The following is a 14645-nucleotide window of genomic DNA, read 5'->3' as shown; positions in this document are numbered from 1 at the left end:
GTACAGGGTTTCCGAGGCTATAAATCTTTACGGGAGCAGAAAGCCTCATCTTTCTCCCGCAGAACAGCTGGTAGTTTCGAACTGCTGACCTTAAGGTTTACAGCCCGATTCATAACCACTATGCTACCAGAGCTCCAAACATGGGTCCTGAAATTAAAAATTGCACTGAAGTTAATTTAAGAAGGATATAACTAGACTAAAGTCTGTTTAGAAAACTTTACTATTTATTTTGCCTTCTGTTATTGTAAATTCACTATTATGAAGTTCATATCTATGGACCTACTAAATTAGAAGTCCCTGAATAACGCAAGCTGTTAAGGCCTCAACTAGTAGATGATTCCTTTTGTGGTGCTGTAATATCAGCACTGGACTGTGAACCACAAGGTCAACAGTTCAAATCCACGAGCTGCTCCTCAGAAACCCTATACGGGATTACTATGAGTTGTAATAGACTCAGTGGTACTTAACAACAACAAGTAGATGAAAGGCTGGTGGTTCAAACCTACCATAAGACTTTTTGGAAAACAGATTTGATAATCTGTTTCAGAAAGGCCACAACCTCAAAAACCCTATGAAGCAGTTCTACTATGCACAGATGAGGTCACCATAAGTTGGAATAGGCTTGATGGTAAGTAAGAACAACAAGTAAAATCAATAGCCACCATTACTGAGCACCATGCATCAAGCACTCTAAGGATATATGAATTAGATCTTTAAAATAACATTATCAGGTAGATCTCCTTAGTTTGCAAATGAAAAATTGATGCTCACAAAGTGACGTTTACTCTATTTTAAATATTAAAACTAAAAATTTACACTCAGTCTTGCTGACTCTTCATTATATAAAGTACCAAAACAGTTGTGCTTTTTACTTACTGCAGGAGGTAGATTAGGAGTTTTGGTGTTTATACATGCTCTGTCTGGGGCAGATGTTCCACACCTGGCCTGGCTCCATCTCAGATGTATCCCTGGGTAGAATACACTAACTGACCTTTATTTACCCTCAGCCTTAATAGCAGTATTACCACTTGTATTAATTTGTTTGCTTACCATCGATCCTTCTAGAGTTTTAACTGGCCAAGAGTCTAATATACTATAGTCACTATCATAACTCTCAGAATGTTACAGGGCAGAGTACAAACTTGGGGTTTCTGTTAAATGTGTTGAGATAATTGATTGTATGTTATGGTAAATTACTATGATACCAGTTTATTTGGAAAAGGACGACATTTTATGCAAGTAATAAAAATCAAACAAAACTGCTTAAATGGGTGTCTGCAGACATATTGTCTCATAATCTAATTGGAAACATTAAGAGGTATTGAATTCAACTTGACAGAAATTTTGTGACCATATCATATACTTGACTTATATTTGATTGCCAAGCAAGGTTCTGTCTATCTATAGTTGGAGCTGGATTTCCTCACAACCTCTATTAGATGAAAATAAAACTTCATTCAGAAAAACTGATTTCACTAAAGTTATAGGAAAAAGACTGAATATATTTTAAAATAGAAGGACACAGAAAATGGTTTCTATTATCTTTTCTGCCTGGGCATGTATAAACTTCATTCTCTTTGAGATGCAAACAAAACAAAACAAAACAAAACAAAAAATCAGACATCACATTCCTTAAGTGTCCCAAATAAACTCTCCCACTATATCCTTTATTCCCCTTGGCTAACTCAGGTCATTTGATTGTTCCAGCATAATAGCTTGCCATCTGAGAAATATAATTGTTATTGTAGAGAAAACTATTGAATCTTTTAGTGTGCCTGGCCTAAGCAAAAACATAGCAAAATTAGAATTAAAGTGAATTAAACAATTTTACTAGAATGGATAAAATCACTTGATTTCCTTAGATACATACATTTAGACAAACATAAGAAGCAAATTGAGCTTGTCATTATTTCCAATTGGAAATTAAAAAAATAATAGATCATTCATAAAGTTATCTAGGCACATGGAAAAATGGTCATGGTGGAAATTTTTACTGTGAAAAGTGATGCAATTAAATATAATTGGACACTCGCTTTGAACAGCAAGATGATACTCGGGGCAATCAAGAATAGATTCAGGACTGCAAAGAAAAAATTGAAGGCAGTACCATCAACAGTCATATTTTTAACAACGTAGTCAGGCAGTGTGCATTATGGCTTTCAAGTAAAATTACTCTAACAATTTCATTTGGCCCATAAATGACATCTTTTGTTCACCAAATCTCTGTAGTACCTCAGGACTTCCTAAAGTCATTTGTGCTTCCTAGAACAAAGAGCTGTTAAACTCAGACTGGAAATGTTCATAGTGATATTCTGAAATGTATCTATTTTCATTTATTCATCAACTCGATCATTTTCAATAGATTCCTACTATGTGTCAGGTAATGGATGATATATGAAGCATATGGACTTTGCCCTCAAGGTGTGATTGCTCACAATGGCTCATTATGTGTAGTTTATGCAGAGCTCTAGGTAAGCTCTTTCTCCTGGAGTGGGGCTATAAAATCAGCCCTGGACTTTGAACCACAAGGTCAGCAGCTCAAACCCACCTGCTCTTAAGACCTCATAAACCCTATACAGTGTCGCTATGAGACTGAACCAACTCAATGGTACTTAACAATAACAAGCTCAGAAGGAGAGCTACTACTCCCTGAATTACTAGGAAACCCAGTTTGACTTAGTTTTTATCAAATGAGTAGAAATTTGCTCTGGAGAAAAGAGACAAAAAGCAATTCAAAGCTGAAAATTAATAAAAGAATTCTTATCTATTTATGGTAAATAATTGGACAAGAACTATTACAGCCTGCAAATGAATGATCTTAAGATTAATACTGCTTAATTGCATGTATTCATGATAACGTTGATATTTCCACATTATATCATCTGGTATAAGGTGGGTGGATTTCTTCACATTTTCCCTCAGAAATGCAAGCTAAACATATTATCTCTTCATGAATTTTAAAAGTTGTACTGTGCCACTTTCAGATTTTCTATAAGTCCTATACTTTCTAGATGATATTAAGAAGTTAGAGGTGGAATTAATCCATTGTTTTGGAACTCTGGTTTTGTCACTTTCCAGCTTTGGAAAGTTGAGAAAATACCTCATTTTTCTGAATAATAATAGTAAAGTTGCTATTTTCAAATTTTTCTGTGTACCCTAATGAGATAATGCTTACTAGTACTTTGCAAAGTTCCTGGAATTAAGTAAGCACTTGATGGTGTACTAATGGTTTTGATAAATGCAATTGAGGCATTATCAAGAGTCACACACACGTGCAGACACAGCAACAAAGAGAATCTTAACTAATCTTAATAAAAATGAACCAGAATTAACTAATACACAATCAAGATTTACTTTGTCATATTAAACTTTTACCTCTACCTTTAACAACTTTTATTTTATTTTATTCATTTTGATTGAACCTAGCCAAAATCATCTAGGGTACAGTATTTTCCCTAAACGTGACTGTGCAATTTATGTACCCATTTCTGAGATTGTTATATGAATAGCCAGGAAATAATGTCAGTCCCGTGAAACTTAATATACTAAGTTACTTCTTTATTTTTTAATATATTTTCTTTGTTGTTCCCTTAGTTTTACAACAACTGCCACCACTTCCTCTCTTCAATATTTTACTATACTTTATTTTATATGTATTTACATCATTTATTCCATACCATTGGTGACACCTGAATCCTTAGCTACTAGGATAGCTACAGATTTCTAATTGGCAAAGTTGTTTTATTTCATATTTTCAAGACTATCCCTTCCTTCCATTTCCACTGCTGCCAATCAAAGTCAAGTCCCTGGCTGTTCATCTGTGGTCTTTTATAACAGCCTACCCTCCTTGACAGTGTAATCCCACCAATCTATTGGAATTTAACTGTCAGACTACTCCCTTGTTCAACAACCTCCAATGATCTCATTAGATGGATGGATGGAGAGATAAATAAGTTTCACTTACAATGACCCTGTGTACAACGGAATGAAATGTTTCCTGTTCCTACCTCATCTTCACAATTGCCGATCTGTTTCAGTACATTGTTGAAGTTTTTCAGTACAAATGTATGTCAATGCATTTCACTAAGTGTTTTGGTTACTTAACTAAACATAATGTCATTCATTAGGGATTTACCCCTTCTGATGACATGTCCAAAGAAAAAGAGTTGGACATATTCTGCTGTGATCCATAGGTTTTCATTGGCTAATTTTGGGAAGTAAGTCACCAGAACTTTCTTCCTATTCTGTCTTGGTCTGGAAGCTTGCCTGAAACCTGTCCACCATGAACAATGCTGCTAGTGTTTTAAACACCTGTGTAATAGCTTTGAGCATCATCACAGCAAGCAAACTGATAGACAAAATGCAAGTTTCTTACACACAAGCTCATGGTATGACAACTGATAGACAAATGGTCACATTATGGCATGTGTTATGCTATAGAATAAGGAAATAGCACTTGAGATAGTGTTTAAAATGGAGAGTTCAATGAAGAAAAAAGTTCAGTAAGAGTCTTATTTTTGAATGGACAAACTTGAAAGTTAGTCAAACAGAAAAGGAGAGAGGGAAGGAGGGAGAAAAGGATGGAAAGACTGAATGATGGAATAAAGAAAGGAAGGAATAAATTATGGACAATAAATATGAAGGTCAGCCTTCCATTTAATATGATAATAGTCAGAGCATTAGCAGTACATAATTTTCCTGTATACCATTTTATACTGTTAATCATTACAAATGATAATTTCAGACATATTAACTAAAATACTGATTTATCTTTTAAAAAAGTGTCATTTGACAAACATAAAAATTACACTGTCTCAAGTACACAATACTGTTTCAAATAATAGATCTCTAATAAATAATAAAACCAATGTATTATATTATATAACATTTCTGTTACATAGTACATATATATTTTTATAATTTCATCAGTTACTAAAGAAAAATACAGTTCTCTTTTCACTACCTGTAAAACTACAGCACACTTCAGTTAAAAACAAATAATCTATGTTTATTTTGTCAGGGAATCACTTCCAAGAAGTCATAAAAATAAGAAGTTTTCACCCTGTGATCAACCCCAATGGCTCTGTCATGGTTTTATGGTGCTGCTGATATTTGTTTCTCAGATATGTTTAAGTTTCTTTGTTCTGAAAATTCACCAAGATTTGAGCACACTCAAACAACAGGGAGCATCACCACAAATGAAAGGTAAGAGAATGATAAACTTATTGTAGATTTCCTTTTTATGAATCATATTTTCAGTTTTAAGTAAAATAAGATCAGGCAAAAATCTATGTCCACCCCCACCCTCCAAAAATAAAAGGAAACATATTTCCATGGAAGCAATTTTGAATCATAGTGACCCTATAGAGGACAAAGTACAATTGTCCCATAGGGTTTCCAAGGCTGTACATGTTTAGAGAAGGAGACTGCCACATCATTCTCTGCAGAGAAGCTAATAGTCCCAATGGTTCATCTCTCAGTTATCCCTGAGTGCTTTAACAATCATGTCACCAGGGTTCTTCTAAATCTAGGCTTAAGTAGTTTCATTTATTGAATTTCATTTTTCAGGGGTAACAAGGTTTACTAGTTCTAGTTTTTCTTTTCCAACAGAAAAACAGACATAAGTTCCACAATTTTCAACAGTGAATTAAAAACCAATGACATTCTGTTTTATTTCTCTTTAAAATTGAAAATATGGTAATAAAATTTATTTCATGATGAAATAACTGTATATAGTCAGTGGCTGATATTGAAAAATGAATATGGTTAGTAGAGCAGCTGTCAGGCTGCTTTTTATTGTGAATTAGGTGAAAATTTGAAGAACAGATGAGTTTCTCATTCAACAATACGAACACATATTATTTCATGCCATTTTCAAAGGCATTCTCATCCTCTTATCTGAATCTTATCTGAGTTATTAATTAGAATGTGGAATGTACAAAATATGAATCAAGGAAAGAATGGAAGTTATTAAAAATGAAATGGAATGATTAAACATAATAGCCTAACCATTACTGAAGAGCTCTGGTAGCAAAGTGGTTACAAATCAGGCTGCGAACCACAAGGTCAACAGTTCGAAACTACCAGCTGTTCCACAGAAGAAAGATGAGGCTTTCTGCTCCTGTAAAGATTTACAACCTCAGAAACCCTGTACAGGGTCGCTATGAGTCGGAACTGACTCCATGGCACATAACAACAATAACCATTACTGAACTGAAATGAACTGGCATGGACATTTTGAATGAAAAAACTATATGGTCTACTCTGCTAGGAATGGCAAATTGAAGAGGTCTGGCACCAAATTTATTGTCAAAAAGAACGTTTTTAAATCTTTGCTGAGGTATAAATTTGTCAGTGATAGGATACTATCCATGTATCTGCAATGAAGACCAGTTAATTAGATTATTATTCAAATTTGCACAGCAATCACTAATACCAAAGATGAAGAAATTGAAGATCTTTACCAACTTCTGCAGTCTGAAAATTGATCAACCATGCAATCAAGATGTCACCACTGGTGACTGGAATGCAAAAAAAGGTTAATGATCAGTAGTTGAAAATATAACCTTACTGATAGAAATAGCACTATAGATCACATGGTAGCATTTTTCCTCTATGATTTATTCATTGTAAATACCTTTTTTCAACAACATAAGCATTGACTCATGGACCTCACCGGATGGAATACACAGAAATGGAATCAACTATAGTGTTGGGAAGAGTTGATGGACAAGCACAATATCATCAATCAGTGCAATCAAAAGGCTGACTAAGGAACAGAGCATCAGTTGTTCTTATGAAAATTCATGTTGAAGCTGAAGAAAATTAAAATAAGTCACAGAGCCATAGTGCAATCTTGGGACTCTACCGCCTTAATTTCAAAACCATCTCAAGAATAGATTTGGCATAATGAACACTAATGACTGAAAACCATATAAGCTGTGAAATCACTTCAAGAACATCTTACATGAAGAAATCAAATGGTCAGGAAACTATAGGAAATTGAGAAAAGACCAAAACAGACGTCATTAAGAGATTCTGCAAGTTGCTCTGGAACATAGAGTAGCTGAAGTGAATGGAAGAAATGACAAAGTGAAAGAACTGATTATAAGATTTCAAAGGTCCACACAATATAAAAGTGTGTTATAATGAAATGTGTAAAGAACTGGAGATTAAAAAAAAAAAAAAAGAAGAAAGAAACAAAAGGAAAGAATTTACTTGGCATTTCTCAAGCTGAAAGAACTGAAGAAAAAAATTCAAGCCTTAGGGTGCAATATTGAAGGATTCTATGTGCAGGATGCTGAAGGACAGAGGAAGCATGAAAAGAAGATGGAAGGAGTACAGAGTCATTATACCAAGAACAACTGGTTTACTGACGTTTAATGATTTCAGTGGGTAGCATATGATAAAGATCAAATGGTACTGAACAAAGATGACACTGTACTGAAAGCACTGGAGAAAAACATGAAGACATCAGGAATTATCAAAGTACCAATTGAAATGAATGAAACATTGGAAGTGTTCACTCATCTATGCAAAGAAATTAAAAGACAACCACCTTCCCAACGGACTAAAAGAGAACCATATCTCTATCCATTCCAAATAAGTGTGACTCAATAAAATGCAGAAAATATCAAACAATATCATTAATATTGCATACATGTAAAATTATTCTGAAAAATGATTCCAAAATGGATGCAGAAGTACATGGATAGGGAATGCCAGAAATTTAAGTTGGATTCAGAAAAAGAAATGAATGAGGGATATCAATCTGATAATAGAATTATCTTGACTAAAAGCAGAGAACTTCCAAAAAATGTTTATCTCTGCTTCATTGACTATGCGGAAGTATTCAACTATGTGGTTCATAACAAACTACGGATAGCACTGAGAAGAATGGGATATTAACACATAATTATCTTCATGTGGAACCTGTACATAGACCAAGAAGCAACAAACAGAACAGAAGAATACTGCTTGGTTTTAAATCAAGAAAGGTGTGCATTAGGTTGTGTCCTTTCACCATATTTATTCAATCTATATGCTGAGCAAATAATCGAAAATGATGAACCATATGAAAAAAAAAAAAGGCATTAAGGTTGAAAGGAGACTCGTTAACATTTAAAGATGAGACAAATTTGCTCATCAAAATTGATTAGGACTTGAAGCACTTACAGACAAAGATCAAAGACTATACAGATTACACCTTAACATAAAGAAAACCAAAATCTTGACCACTAGTTCAATATCATGTTAAACAAAGTAGAGATAGAAGTTGTCAAGGATTATGTTTTACTTGGACACACAATAAATGCTTATTGAAGTAGCAGTCAAGAAATCAAAGAAAGCAAAGATGTGACTTTAAGAACAAAGGTGTGCCTGACCCAACCCATGATATTTTTAACAACCTCATATGAATTTGAAAGCTAGAGAATGAACTAGTGCTGTAGGATCAACACTGAAATGTAAACCACCAGGTCGGCAGTTCAAACCCACCAGCTGTTCCTTGGAAACCCTATTCAGGGTCGCTATGTGTCGAACCAACTCAACAACCACATTGGAAAAGAATGTTGCCTATTATTTTGACTGTCAGAAGAATGAACAAATTTGTCTGGGATGAAGTACAGCCAAAATGCTTCTTAGAAGGGAGGATGAGGAAGCGTCCCTTTAAGTACTTTGGGTGTGTTATCAAGAAGGATCAGTTCCTGAAAAAGGACATTATACTAGGGAAAATAGAATCCTAATAAATGAGGAAAGCCCTCATTTAAATACATTGACAAAGTGCTTTAACAATTGGCTCAAACATAGCAATAATAGTGAAGACTGTGCAACACCAGGGAGTGTTTTGTTCTATCATATTCAGGATCTATGAAACTGAACCAAATCTATGGCACCTAACCATAACATTGAATGTATTTTACTCAAAATATGTTGCACTCACATAGTCTCATATAGCATATATACATGTGTATGTATGTGTGTCTATATAGCACATATCCATCTGAATATATTTATGCTTATATTCAAATGTTCTACCAATCAAAATTTCATGGATCCCTGATTATCTTCAAAATAACACTCAAATTCCAGAAACTAAAAAAAAAAAAAAAATTTTTTAAACCTGGAAACTCTTCATCTTCATTTAGTACTTTGACTAAATCTTCCTACAAAATTTAAATGTTTTTGTTATATTATCATAAAACTACCAAAGACTTGCATACTTCTGCCACTGATAATTAGTACCACTTGCTTTCAATATTACAAAGATAGTTTTCTGTAATCCCATCCTTCTACTACAATGTATTTCCTAGCTGTGAAATCCTGAAAATTTTCTGTAATCTCCCTTGAATCGGGGTTGCATTTTTAAAATAAAAATATTTAATACTTACTTTGAATGATTATTATCAAATAAAGCAATATAGCCACTTGCATATAATTAAGTGACATATAATTAAGTTCTGATGTGACAATGTCGGACTGCTAACTGAAAGGTTGACAGTTCAACCCCAAAAGTCACTCCTTAGAAACTCTGTACATGGTTAATATGAGTCAGAACTGACTCGACAGCATGTAACAATAACAACAGCTGTTATTTCAGTTTTAGGTTGTTATTAGGTACCATTGAGTCAGTCCCAACACTTAGTGACCCAGAAGGACAACAGAAGGAAGCACTGTCTGATCCTGTGCCATCCTCACAAATTTTATTAAGCTGAAGTCCATTGCTGCTACCACTCACCCAGTCCATCTTGTTGGTGGTCTTCCTCTTTTTCTCTAACCTTATACTTTACCAAGCATGTTTTCCTTCTCCTGGGACTGGCCCCTCTTGATAATAAGTAAGAGAGATAAAGTATCACCATTCTGGTTTCTAAGGAATATTCTGGCTGAACTACTTGCAAAATAGATTCGTTTGTTCTTCTGGAAGTCCATGATACTTCAAATATCCTTCTCCAACACCATAACATAAATGCATCAATTCTTCTACTGTCTTCTTTATGCATTGTCTAATGTTCACATTTATATGAGGCTATTAAAACACCATGACTTGGGTGAGGCACATTTTAGTCCTCAAACTGACATCTTTGCTTTTGAATGCTTTAAAGAGAACTTTGCAGCAGATTTACCTAACACAATATGTTATTTCGTGACTGTTGTTTCCAAGAGTGTTGATAGTGAATACAAGCAAAATGAAATCCTTGACAACTTCAAACTTTTCTGTATTTATCATAATGTTATTTATTGCTACAGTGGTGAGGGCTTTTGTTTTCTTTACATTGAGGTACAACTCATAATAAAGGCTGTGGTCTTCAATCTTCATCAATAAGTATTTTAATTACTCTTTGCTTTCAGCAAGAAAGGGAAGAAAGGGTCTATCATCTGCATATCAACACATGTTAATGAGTCTTCCTCGAATCATATAATTCAACGTCTAGAATTACTTGATCAGCAGACAGATTGAATAAGTATGGTAAAAGTATTCCAGAATACCCATTTTCTGCAATTTATTTCATAGCTTGCCATGATCCATACAGTTGAAAGTCTTAGTCTGGTCAATAAAACACAGCTAACACCTTTCTAAGGAGCCCTGGAAGCGTAGTGGGTTACACGTTGTTCTGCTAACCTAGAGTACAGAAGTTCAAACCACAAGCCACTCTGGGAGAAATGTGAGGCTTTCTACTGTAATTTCCAGCCTCCAAAATCCTGTAGAGGGTCATTATGAGTTGGAACTGACTTGGCGGCACACATACCACCAACCATCTCTCTGGTATTTCCTGGTTTCAGCCAATATCCAGCTGACCTCAGCAGTGATATCCTCATTCCATGTCATCATCATGTGAATTGACAATTCCCTGTCAATGTACTGTTGCAGCTGTTTTTGAATTATTATTAGCAAAATTTTATTTGTATGTAATATTTATGATACCATCTGATAATTTCCACATTCCACTGGGTCACCTCTTTTTGTAGTGGGCATAAATATGAATCTCTTCCAATCATTTGACCAGTTAGCTGTCTTCCAAATTTCTTGGCATAGAAGAGTGAATGCATCCAGTGCTCCATCAGTTTATGAAAGATTTCAACTTGTATTCCATCAATTGGTTATGACTCGGACTGCGAATCTCAAGGTCAGGAGTTTGAAACTACCAGCCATTCTGCAGGAGAAAAGTGAGGCTTTCTGCTCCAGTAAAGATTTGCAGCCTCATAAACCCTATGTAGGGTCGCTATGAGTCAGATCCAACTCCACGGTACACCACCACCATTCTTTCAGTGCATATTAGACTTCTTCCTTTAATACTATTGGCTTTTGATCATATGCTACCTCTTAAAATGTTTCCACACTAGCCCTTTCTTTCTGGTAGAGGGGCTCAGTGTATTCTTTCAAGTTTTTGATCCTGAGTTATCCAGTATTTTGTCCACAGAATCCTTCAGTATTTCAAGTCAAGGCTTGAATTTTTTCTTTATTTATTTCAATTTGACACATGCTGAGTATGTTTCTTACCTTTTGGTTTTCTAACTCCAGATCTTTACATACTTCATTATAACACTTGCATTTGTCTTCTTGAGCTGCCCTTTGAAATTTTCTATTCAGCTCTTTTATCTCCTCATTTTTTCCATTTGCTTTAGCATCTCTATGCTGGAGAACAAGTTTCTGACATTCATTCAGGTCTTTTCCTTCTTTCTTGTTTTCTTAATGACCTTTTGATTTCTTCCTATATGATGTTTTTTATGTCATCTTACAACTCTTTTGGTCTTCAATAATTAATATGTATTGTATCAATTCTGTTCTTGAGATGATCTCTAAATTCAGGTGGAATATATTCAAGGTCATATTTGTCTATTGTGGACTTGTTTTCCATTTCTTCAGCTTCAGCCTGAGCTAATATATGAGCAATTGATGGCCTTTCCCATATTCTGCTCCTAGCCTGGTTTTGGGAGATATATGAAGGGTTTTCACCATCTCTTTCCATATATGAGTCAATTTCATTCCTGTATATTCCATCAGGTGAAGTCCATGTGTATAATCACCTATGGAATATTCTAAAAAGGTATTTTCGGTGAATAACATTGGTCTTGAAAAATTCTATCATGTGATTTCCAGAAATGTTTCTATCACCAAGGCCATATTTTCCAACTATGAGTCCTGGTGTGGCACTGTGGGCTAATGTTTCAGACTGCAAAGTCATTTGAACTGCAAGGTCGGTGGTTCAAGCTCACCAGCTGCTCCTTGGAAACCTTATACAGGCTCGCTCTGGGTAGGAATTGACTTGACAGCACTTCACAACAACAACAATTCTTCCTTTAGTTTATAACCTTTGCATTCCAGTCATCAGTAAATATCAATACATCTTGATTGCATTGGTCAATTTCAGACTTAAGATGTTGGTAAAATTGTTTAATTTCATCATCACTGACTCTACTGATTGATGTGTACATTAGAATAATAGTGGTATTATAATTAAGTCTTCCTGGAAGGTGTATGGATATTACTCTCTAACATTCAGCTTCATACTTCCTGTTTCTGAAATCCCTTATCTCCTTCCTTTCTCTTTATTTACTACTACCATTTCTCATTTAAGAATCAGCTCAAATATTAACTATTCTAAGAATCCTTCTGTTACGGATTGAATTCTGTCTCCACAAAAATGGTATTGAAGTCCTAATTCCTGTTATCTGTGGACATATCTGCTTTGAGAACAGGGAATTTGAAGATATTTATCACTTCAGCTAACCTGTCATCATACTGGAACACAATGGGTTCTAATCCAATTTAAAAGAAGGGAAACAGAGAGACACTCAAAGAGAAAGGGCCAGGTGAATTTAGTATGAGTCACACTGAAGCTGTTACTTAGGAAGCACCTGAGGCTACCACAAGCTAGGAGAGAAAACAAAGAACCTTCCCCTTGAAGAGAATAAGACTCTGCCAAATGCTTAATCCATACCATTAACCTCCAGAACATTGAGATAATAAATTTCAGGTCTTAGAAGTCACTCAATTGGTAATATTTTGTTGTGATATTCCTAAGAAATGAATACACCCTTTGTATCACTCACCCATCCTTTCTAAGACTGTATTGTGTAGTACCCTGAAAACATTCTATCATTTTCTTCACATCCAGCTGTACTTGTCTATCTGTTTATCTTCTTCACCAACACTAAACTCCCAGAAGATCAGAATGTTGTCTTTTTCACTATTTCATATTCAATGCATACTCTAATATCTACCACAATAGGTGTCTTTTGATTTCTACATTCATCAATAGTATGAGGATCAGTCCTAGTGGGCAATGAGAAAGCATAGGTGCTTTAAACCCACTGTCACTGAGTCTATCAGTTCAGAGTGAACCTGTAAGACAGAGTAGAACTGCTCCCAAGCGTTTCAAAAACTGTAAATCTGTACCATGGATAGATTCATCTTTCTCTTCTTGAGCTTCTGGTGGGTTCTAACTGATAAACCTTGTGGTAAGCAGCTCAAATATAACACTACCAATACTCCTAGAGTTATTTTAACCAATCCTAATGATTCCTAGCCATTGGGTCGTGGCTTTGAGGTGGGGTTGACCAACTTAGAGACCCACAAGTGCAGCCCAAAGCATCTCATTTACAACCCTGTTGCCCTGCTGCGCTTCCGCCTCTTGACTGACGCAACATCCGAGGACTGAAATCCCACCTTTGAGCCGGACTTAAGGGCTGTAGTGCAAGGAGATTCGTGTTTAACAGCGACCACACAACCGCCACTCATCTGTCTGTCATGCTGTGGTGGTTTGAATTGCTGTGATTCTGAGGGCTATGCCACTGGTATTTCAAATAACCAGCAGGGTCACACATGGTGGACAGGTTTCAGATGAGCTTCCAAAGACAGAGTAGGAAAAAAGAGTGACAAACTACTTCCGAATCGCTAGTCACTGAAAACTCTATGAATAGCAGAGAAACACTGTCAGATACCAGACCGGAAGGTGGGAAGGCACTCAGAATGTGACTGGGGAGAAAAAAAAATGCCTCCTCCAAGTAGAGAAAAGCTCACAGAACCATCATTTGCTAATGGGCCACAAATCAAAATGAAGAGAAACAGCTGTAAACATCCATTGAAAATCAGAACATGGAATGTACGAAGTATGAATCTGGGAAAATTGGAAGTTGTCAAAAATGAAATGGAACGCCATCAACATCGATATCTTATGCATTAGTGAGCTGAAATGGACTGGTATTGGCCATTTTGAATCCGACAACCACATGGTTTACCATGCAGGGAAAAGAGTTGAAGAGGAATGGTGTTGCATTCATCGTCAAAAAGAACATATCCAGATCAGTCATGAAGTACAATGCTATAAGTGATAGGATGATATCCATGTGCCTACAGGGAAGCGCAGTTAATATCACTATTATTCAAATTTATGCATCAACCACTAAAGCCAGTGAAGTTGAAATAGAAGAATTCTACCAACTTCTTCAATCTGAAATCGATCAACATGCAATCAAGATGTATTGCTCATTACTTGTGATTGGAATGCAAAAGTAGGAAGCAAAGAGGAGAGACCAGTAGTTGGAAAATTTGGACTTGGTGATAGAAATCATGCTGGAGAACGAATGATAGATTTCTGCAAGACAAATGATTTGTTTATTTCAAATACCTTCTTTAGACAGCATAA

Source organism: Chrysochloris asiatica, unplaced genomic scaffold, assembly GCF_000296735.1.
Source record: "Chrysochloris asiatica unplaced genomic scaffold, ChrAsi1.0 scaffold00188, whole genome shotgun sequence".
NCBI classification, from domain to species: Eukaryota; Metazoa; Chordata; class Mammalia; order Afrosoricida; family Chrysochloridae; genus Chrysochloris; species Chrysochloris asiatica.
The sequence above is the reverse complement of the archived record's forward strand: the minus strand, read 5'-3'. Positions refer to the sequence as shown.